Source organism: Typopeltis vanoorti, chromosome 21 (genome assembly GCF_054136105.1).
Source record: "Typopeltis vanoorti isolate ZY-2024b chromosome 21, IOZ_Tvanoo_1.0, whole genome shotgun sequence".
NCBI lineage: Eukaryota > Metazoa > Arthropoda > Arachnida > Uropygi > Thelyphonidae > Typopeltis > Typopeltis vanoorti.
In genome coordinates this window covers 74,795,304-74,806,112 of record NC_143569.1, presented here as the reverse complement: position 1 = coordinate 74,806,112, position 10,809 = coordinate 74,795,304, and positions in this window count along the sequence as shown.

The window sequence follows — 10,809 nt, the reverse complement described above, 5'->3', positions numbered from 1 at the left end:
TTAAGTTAAAAAATAAATAAACTTACATTTCTTTCCACGATGGAAACATCTTGGTACTATCTAAGTTTTCTGAATATTCCAAATTGTTGATTTTTAACATATATTCACAGCGCAGAACACAAACACAAGTCTGAAAATACAGTTGACTATTTCTTTATAGGTTACTGTGGCTAACATTTCACAACACAAAAAAATACTATGTAACTGTAGTTTAATCTGTTTGTATTAATCACATCCTGTTACGGTATTGTTCAAAAGGTATCATTTTCCCACTGTTGGTTGTTTCTCAAACATTTGCATATGACTAAGTAATTAGCATTCACATGATTTTGATGACACATATCCTAAACTTATTCATCTGGGGGATTGGAATTCTTCTGGTCTTACTTGAGGGTTTGATAATACATCGCACACCACAATCCAATCATCACCTTTTTCATGACTCATATTCTCCCTTTGATGTTTTGCACTGTTTTATCAGTTCGGGGAAGTACGACTGTTTTTCTAGTGTAAAATTCTTATAACACCCATTCTAAAATTATTCATTTCTGAATAAGGATTTTATATACTTATTGTTTTCAAGTAGATGGCTTGTTTGTTTGTTTGTTTACATATTGTGTAGTTAGGAAACTGGAATTTATTTCAAACGAATATTAGCTCTTCTGTAATCTCTCTTATCCGGTCGCCATTTTTGTTGTACGTAGGTGAGAAATCATGTGTTTAGGTTGGAACTCTACGTTCCTGTGGGAAATTATTGCTGAAGTAAATTATTGCTTACATTTATTTTTTTAAACCAGTATTGACTATTAATTTTACCTGCAGTTCATTCTGCTCTTAACCTATTTCTGTAACTGAAATTTATTTATTTTATTTTATTTTTCTTTAACGTTAGTAATTTTAAGTAACACATATGCGACAAACAAGGTTTTGAACTCACCGTAGCATTTTGTTTTAGAAATTTCTTTTGCCAGGACAACAAATAAATAGTTATTTCTTATTATTTCAAATGAATATTAGCTCTGTAATATATGCTTTGTTTCTATGTTGCCTTTATTTGACTGTAGTATTATTAACAAATTGTATTTACTGAATCATACATACAGAAATTAAACAAAGTGAAAAAGATAGTAATCTACATATATAATAAATAAATTGCCACTTTTCAGATGAAATATACTCCACTAAAATTCTGCCTATTAATTTAATACCCATTTCCTTTTACTTCCAAGAGTTGACCCAGTTTCAATGAGTGGATTTAAAAAAAAATATGTGGTTAGTTTGTTGCATGAAATTTTACCAGGAGAAAAAAAATGGTATTGTCTTACTTAAATTTGTATAACACACAACGACACCCAATTTGTTCGTTTACATTTTCACATTTTATTCATCATCATCATCATCATGCATGTCAAGGAATTAGACCTAGCATGGCCTGTTCCAACCTTAGAAGTCATTGTTGAATTGTTTAAGAGGATGTCCTGGTTTTCTTTTTCCTAATGGCTTGTACTTTAAGGCTTGTTTTGGTAATCTTTCTGTTTTCATTCTTTGAACGTGTTCCATCCATTTATGTTTATATTTTTCAATTTTTTCTGTTACTGGTTCTTGGTTTAATTCTTTTATAATTTCTTCATTTCTTTTGTGATCAAATAGGGTATACTTTGCAGTTTTTCTCATAAACTTCATTTCTGCTGTTGTTAATCTTTGTTTGTCTTTTTGTTTTATTGTCCAGATTTTGCTTCCATACATTAAGACCGGTAGGGCTAATGTATTGTATACTTTAATCTGGTTTGTTTTTGAACTAGGTTTGGTTTAAATATAGAGTTAATTACTCTTGTTATTTTTAAATATTTTGCAATTTTTACATTTATATCTTTTTCATTTTCATATGTGATCGTACATCCTAAGTAGTAAAATGAATTTACCTGTTCTAAGATCTTGTTATCTATTACTATTTTAGTTCTTGCTGGATCTTGTCCAATAAAGGCATATAGTTTTTAATTTTTCTGTTGATATTATCATACCATAATCTTTGAATATCTCATTTCGATCTAAAATAGCTTTCTATAAGTTATCTTCAGAATTTGTAATTATTATTTGGTCGTCGGCAAAGAGCAGAGTGTTTATGTTTACTCTAGAAGAAAGTTTAATTCCTTGTTGTAAATTTTTATTCCATTTTATTATTATTTCATATTAGTAGATATTAAAATTAGTTGCTTAGAGAAGACATCCCTGTCAGATCCCTTGGTTTATCTCTCTCATATATGATAGCTCGTGATTTAATCTTATTTGTATTTGATTATTTTCATATATACTTGGGATAGCTTTTAGGATATTATTTGATATTCGTCTTTCTTTTAATATGTTAATAATATGTTTCTTTTAACTTTGTCAAATGCTTTTTCAAACGCAATAAATGCAGTATGTTTCTAAATTACATTCTTTTCTTTTCTCTATTATTAATAGATTTTATTTGAATGAAATATTATTTAAAAATTGTATTTACTGAATCTAACATACAGAAAATAAATAACGTGAAAAATACAAGGTTCTTCCCATGCTTGTGGAATAGCCATCATGTTGTTTTTGACAATGTGACTCTCATCTGAAAGTTAATTTTCATCTGGTGATCGTTGGGAATTTATTACTGTAGTAAAATTAAGGGTTGCATATTTATTTTTTGTAAGCCAATACACATACTTCTGAGAATTATTAAAAGCACAGAATCTTTCATTATGTTTCCAAAAGCATTTAAAAGTACACGTTATGTTTTCACATTTTGGGCATCCAATTTCATTTAAATCAAAAACAGGCCTCCCTATTAACCTCGTTAATGTTTTTGATTATTCTCTTCCTTTGGCGAGTAATATTTGATATTTGCATGTTGATTCTATCATCCAATTTCTTAGTTTGTCCAGAGATAGTGAACTAATTTCCCACTTCAGCTGATGGTTATATTTTATTAACCAAGAATTCTGTTTTTTAACTCTTTCAGGTAATTCTTTCCAACTACAAAGTGATTTTGTCAATTATCTTACAATAATTCCATCAGAAATACAAATTTCTTTAGGAAATAAATTTGAAGTCTTATTCAAAAGAAATTGGATATCAATTATCACAATGATAACTGAAAATTCGTATTTTTCACCCACTGTCGATTTTTCATAATCGTTTTCCTTCATTCTTCTTAGAATACTTCATATGACACTAGAAATAAATAGTTATTTATTATTATTATTATTATTATTATTATTATTATTATTATTATTATTATTATTATTATTATTTCACTGATTGTTAGCTCTGATCATACATTTTATGTTAACTTTCTGTTACAAAATTCTAAACAATTCGAACTTTTCACAAAGAAACTTTCAAAGAATTTTGTGGTTCACCCATTATTTTTACATTACCAAACACAAAACACCTCAACACAAAACAGCAGCTGCAGTGGATGAACAATTACTTAAATCCAAACTAACTCAGCTCTATGGTATTTTCTTACAGTGCTATTTACACTTACCATGCCCTACCCTGACTGTTCTTTCAAAAATGAACCTTTTGCACAGATGACTCAATGACATGTTTTGACATGCTGCTGGTTATACTGTTGGTGTGTTTTTATCTTACTTTGTGTGAAAAAAGGTAAAATTTGTATATGTGTTATCTGGAGATTACAAAAATTTTTTCTATACCAAACTTTAAGAGTTTAAGTCAAGTTTTTGGGTTCATTATCTGCTATATCTCTGTAAAACAACCAAATTCTAACAGTTCAGATTTTCTATTATGTCAACGAATTGTTTTCAGATAACTCCAACAATGTGAATAGGTAGCATTAGACAATTTCTAAAATTTTCAATCCATGGATATCAGTTTTCAACACTTTTTTTCCTTGTTCCTGGCATTAATTTCACAGGTACTTTGTTTAAAAATTAATTAAACAGAATTACATTAAGTATAATAAATTTAGTTTAATCCTTTATCCAAGTGTGAGCAAACAAAGTTTGAGGCTGTAATTATCTTCAGGACTGGGGTAAGGTGGTACAACACCAGGGCGACTCCTTGCAAAGGTGGAGCAAGCTACCAACACTCCTATCTCAGTATCTCCCACAATGCAAAACACATCTCCTTGCAGTTATGTCTAATGTTATGCATTAAGGGAAGGGCCACTACCCAGACTAGTTTCGACCTTTATTGAGGTCTCTTCAGTGGGAGCCAGGCCCAACTGGAGATACCAAGGCAGAAGCATTAGCAGGTCATCTCTACCTATAGGAGCTGCCTCAATAAAGATCAAAACTAGTCTGAGTAGTGGTCCTTCCCTTAATGCATAACATTAGACATATCCGCAAGGAGATGTGTTTTGCATTGCGGGAGATACTGAGATAGGAGTGTTGGTATCTTGCTCCACCTTTGCAACGAGTCTCCCTGGAGTTGTACCACCTTACCCCAGTCCTGAAGATACTTTCAGGCACAAACTTTGTTTGCTAAAACTTGGATAAAAGATTAAACTAAATTTATTTTATTATAACCAAGTGAAAAATAAACTTTCAACAGAATTGCATTAAGGATTAAAGTTGTGGATTTAAATATCAAGTTCTAATCAGAATAACTGAGTAAACAATTCACTGTGGAAAACACAACAACAAAAGTATCTATCATTGTTCATTTAAGTTTACAAATGCATATTTTATTTTGCTGAGATACAATTTACAAGTATATTCACTGAGAAAAATTCGAAACATGCAATTACCTAAAAATATTTCACAATATTTAGTTTACACTCTTAACATTTTCCAAAGAGTTCAATGAATAAAATTTTTGTTACTCACTGTTTCTGTTACATTACATCAAAATAGCTGGTCACGCAAAAGAGTTTTTAAATCAGCCTTGGTAACCACACTTCCATACATTCGATATTGTGTCAGTCTGGAAATGACACCATGCCTCCCTAAATATTCTGTGTGTTCTTTTGTCAGCAAATATACACAAACAGTTTTTGTAAAATGTTCGTAAATGTCCCAAAATAAAGAATCCTTATCGAATTGGATAAAATCTTGAAAGTCTAATTTTACCATTGATGATTTTAAATGATTAACGATAATTTTCCCCAATGTACAAATAGATGGTAATTCAGTTTTCAAAAATAGTAAATGTTGTACATTTTTGGTGAAAATCTTTCAGCTTCTTCACAACTAATAGAAAAAACTTTACTTCCATCAGCTCCTGTATCATCAAGTATTAGTTCTCCATCTTGGCATTTCAGAATATAACACTCACCGAGGTCCATTTCATAGTCAACTCTTCTTTGGAAGTAGCCGAGGATATCAGATCACTTTCTGCATAACTTTTCCCGAGTGGTCCTGGATAAATACATCACAATGTATGTGTCTTCTAAAATAATAATCGGTTTCCATCATTTTAGAGCTATGTGAAGAGTTTTGTCTCGTGCTATTTTACTGAAGAGAGAAAATTTCAATGACTTTTGTGGCTCACCCATTATTTTACTTTACTTTCCTGGATACCAATCACCTCAGCAGAATATGATAACTGTATGGGATGAACGAACTGCCATAACTGCAAAGATACTTGACTCGTTTGTTTTTCCTTATAGTACTGTTAAGCTGACCCTTAATCCTGACCATTCCTTCCAAAATGAACTTTTGTATCAGTTGGAGATGGCATCATTAAAAGATATCTGCAAAAGATGAGCTCATTCATCTCCTCTAGGCTGAGCAGACATCTTCTGGAGGAGAAGTGTGGTGATGTGGTTAGGGGTGGGGGAGCATTGCAGGGAGCTCTGTCACCCTTTTGACGACCTTTTCACTTCCACCACCTAATGCTATTTTTCCCCCCATTCCAACAATTTCGGACATATGAGTGAGAGAAATAGTCACATGGTCTAACAACAAAAACACTTTTTGAGGAAAAACTACTTAACATACCAAGGACAAATAATATAGCATACCGTTCGAGCCACAGAGTTAAGATTTGCCCTATGATATCTGAAAGTAAGATAATTGCACATCAACATCATATCCAACAGCATGTAGAAACATGTCTGTGAATCATCTGTGTGAAAGTTTCATTTTGGAAGGAAAGGTCAGGGTTAAGGGTCAGGTAAACAGTACTATAAGGAAAAACAAATGAGTCAAGTATCTTTGCAGTTACGGCAATTCTTTCATCCCATGCAGCTATCATATTGTGTTGTGGTGATTGGTATCCAGGAAAGTAAAGTAAAATAATGAGTAAGCCAGAAAAGTCATTCAAATTTTCTTTTTTCAGGAAAACAGCAGGTGACAAAACTCTTCGCATAGCTCTAAAACGATAGAAACCGATTATTATTTTAGAAAACATGTACATTGTGATGTATTTATCCACGACCTCTTGGGAAAAGTTATGCAGGAAGTGGTCTGATATCCTCGGCTACTTGCAAAGAAGAGTTGACTACGAAATGGACCTCGGTGAGTGTTATATTCTGAAATGCCAAGATGGGGAACTAATACTTGATGATACAGGAGCTGATGGAAGTCAATTTTTTTCTATTAGTTCTGAAGAAACAGTGATTTTCACCAAAAATGTACAACAATGATAATCATTTACTATTTTTCGAAACTTAATTACCATCTATTCATATCATGGGGAATTATGGATTCATACCACTAATCATTTAAAATCATCAATGGTAAAATTAGACTTTCAAGATTTTATCCAATTCGATAAAGATTCTTTATTTTGGAACAGAACATTTACGAGCATTTTACAAAAACTGTTTGTGTATATTTTCTGACAAAGGAATACACAGAATGTTTAGGGAGGCATGGTGTCATTTCTGGACTGACACAATACCAAATGTTTGGAAGTGCTGTTACCATGGTATCTGATTTAAAAAGTCTTTAGCATGACCAGCTATTTTGGTGTAATGTAACAAAGAAACAGTGAGTAACAAAAATTTTATTCATTAAACTCTTTGGAAAATGTTAAGAGTGTAAACTAAATATTGCAAAATATTGTTAGATAATTACATGTTTCGAATTTTTCTCAGTGAATATACTTTTAAATAAGAGTACTGTTCAATAAGTGAGATGACTAATTTTACTGTCATGAAACCACTCATCACAATATTAATTTCTGTGCAATAAAGAATTGTTGCTGTCTGTATTAACAAAAGTGTTTGATAGATGGTGTGTATGGGCTAATGTGCCAGAGTGTCACATGACTAAACGAAAGCTTGTTTCGCTCGCCTACAAGTCGCGACCAGTCGTCAAAATGGAAGCATCCTTGGGACGGCGTTATGCAATTAAATTTTGTGTGCGTTTGCAAAAATCGGCATCGGACACTTTTAACATGATATGTGAAGCTTTCCTCGTTGAAGCAATGTTGAGGGCAAGTGTTTTTCACTGGCATAAAACTTTTAAGGAAGCAAGGCAAAATGTGGAAGATCTTGAATGTGATCTTTACAATGATCAATACAGCAGCGATTATCATCAAGGAGGATCGCAGAATTACAGTACACCAGCTGCATGTTTTCCTGAATATTTCTGTGGGAAGTGTTCTCTCAATCATAGCTTAACATATGGGACTTAAACGTGTTTGCTCCCGATGGATTCCCAAACTCTTGACACCGGGGCAAATGCAGCATCGAGTGAATGTGTGCACAGAATGGAAAGAAATATTGGAACAAGACGGTGACAACTTCTTAAAACACATCATTACAGCAGATGAAGTTTGGTTGTATCACTATGACCCTACAATGAAACAACAAAGCAGTGAATTGAAGCATCCGTCTTCGCCTACTCCCAAGAAAGCAAAAACTGTTAAATCAGCTGGTAAAGTTATGACTATAATGTTTTTTGACTACGAAGACATTGTTTACCAACATACTGTAGAACCCAGGAATACTGTAAATGGCTCATACTATGTGGATGTTTTACAGACAATGGTACAACACATCAAAAGGAAGCGTCCATTGCTGAAGAATGGCTTCTTATTGCAACACGATAATGCAAGGCCACATATGCTGGTGGTGTAGTGGACATTTTGCAGAAGAACAACATAGATATCCTACCACACCCTCCATACAGTCCTGATCTCGCACCATGCTATTTCTGGCTGTTTCCTCAGTTCAAGAAACCACTAAGAGGCCGCCATTTCAAAAGCAACAAAGCATGTGTAAAAGCTACGGAGGCGGTTTTGAAAGAACTCTCAAGATACGAAATTTCACATGTGTTTAAGAAGTGGATGCAATGGTGGGACAAATGCATTGCATCTAATGGTAGTTACTTCGAAAAAGACCATGAAAATGATGACGATTTAAGGTAATCTGTTTTCTGTATAAATATAGTCTTATAACTTATTGAACAGCCTATGTAATATTTCAGCAAAATAAAATATGCATTTGTAAACTTAAATGAACAAAGATGTGTGCTATTGTTGTATTTTTCCACAGTGAATTTTTTACTCAGTTATTCTGATTAGAACTTGATATTTAAATCCACAACTTTATACCTTAATGCATTAATGTTTAATTATTTTTAAACAAATTACTACTGTGAAATTAATGACAGGAACAGGAAAAAAGTGTTGAAAACTGATATCCATGGATTGATAATTTTAGAAAATGTCTAATGCTACCTATTGACATTGTTGGAGTTATCTGAAAACAATTCGTTGACATAATCGAAAATCTGAACTGTTAGAATTTGGTTGTTTTACAGAGATATAGCAGATAATGAACCCAAAAACTTGACTTAAACTCTTAAAGTTTAGTATAGAAAAAATGTTTGTAATCTCCAGATAACAAATATAAAAATTTTACCTTTTTCCACACAAAGTAAGATAAAAACACACCAACAGTATGTCCAGCAGCATGTCAAAACATTCGTTGAGTCATCTGTGCAAAAGGTTCATTTTTGAAGGAACTGTCAGTGTAGGCCATGGTAAGTGTAAACAGTACTATAAGAAAATACCATAGAGTCGAGTGACTTTGGATTTAAGTAATTGTTCATGCACTGCAGCTGCTGTTTTGTGTTGAGGTGTTTTGTGTTTAATGTAAAAATAATGGGTGAGCCACAAAATTCTTTGAAAGTTTCTTTGTGAAAAGTTCTAATGTTTAGAATTTTGTAACAGAAATTAAACATAAAATATACCATCAGAGCTAATGATCAGTGAAATAATAATAATAAATAACTATTGATTTTTGGTGTCATATGAAGTAATCTAAGAAGAAAAATGAAGGAAAACGATTATGAAAAATCGATATTGGGTGAAAAATACGAATTTTCAGTTATCATTGGGATAATTGACTCCCAATTTCTTTTGAATAATAGTTCAAATTTATTTCCTAAAGAAATTTGTATTTCTGATGAATTATTTTTAGATAATTGACAAAATCACGTTGTAGTTGGAAAGAATTACCTGAAAGAGTTAAAAAATCAGAATTCTTGGTTAATAAAATATAGCCTTCAGCTGAAGTGGGAAATTGGTTCACTATCTCTGGACAAATTAAGAAATTGGATGATAGAATCAACATGGAAATATCAAATATTACTTGCCAAAGGAAGAGAAAAATCAAAAACATTAACGATGTTAATAGGGAGGCCTGTTCTTGATTTAAATGAAATTGGATGCTCAAAACGTGAAAACATAACGTATACTTTTAAATGCTTTTGCAAACTAATGAAAGATTCTGTTGTTTTAATAATTCGCAGAATGTATTGGCTTACAAAAAATAAATATGCAACCCTTAATTTTACTACAGTAATAAATTCCCAACGATCACCAGATGAAAATTAACTTTCAGGTGAGTGTCACATTGTCAAAAACTGCATGATGGCAATTCCACAAGCATGGGAAGAACCTTGTATTTTTCACGTTATTTATTTTCTGTATGTTAGATTCAGTAAATACAATTTGTAAATAATATTTCATTCAAATGAAATATGTAAATTTAAATGAAGGAAGTGGGTGTCGTTGATGTGTTATGCAAATTTAAGTAAGACCATACCATTTTTTTCTCCAGGTAAAATTTCATGCCACAAATTAACCAGACTTTTTTTTAAATCCTCTCAATGAAACTGGGTCAACTCTTGCAAGCAAAACGAAATGGGTATTAAATTAATAGGCAGAATTTTAGTGGAGAATATTTCATCTGAAAAGTGAGAATTTATTTATTATATATGTTGATACCTGTTTCTTCACTTTATTTAATTTCTGTATGTTAGATTCGGTAAATACAATTTGTTAATTATACTACAGTCAAATATAAGGTAACATAGAAATTAACAAAGAATATATTACAGAGCTAATATTCGTTTGAAATAATAAGAAATAACTATTTATTTGTTGTCCTGGCAAAAGAAATTTCTAAAACCAAACGCTACGGTGAGTTCAAAACCTTGTTTGTCGCATATGTGTTACTTAAAACTACTAATGCTCAAGAAAAAAATAAATAAAATAAATAAATTTCAGTTAAAAAAATAGGTTAAGAGCAAAATGAATTGCAGGTAAAATTAATAGTCAATACTGGTTTTAAAAAATAAATGTAAGCAATAATTTACTTCAGCAATAATTTCGCACAGGAACGTAGAGTTCCAACCTAAACACATGATTTCTCACCTACGTACAACAAAAATGGCGACTGGATATGAGAGATTACAGAGCTAATATTCGTTTGAAATAAATTCCAGTTTCCTAACTGCACAAAATGTAAACAAACAAACAAACAAGCCATCTACTTGAAAACAATAAGTATATAAAATCCTTATTCAGAAATGAATAATTTTAGGATGGGTGTCATAAGAATTTTACATTAGA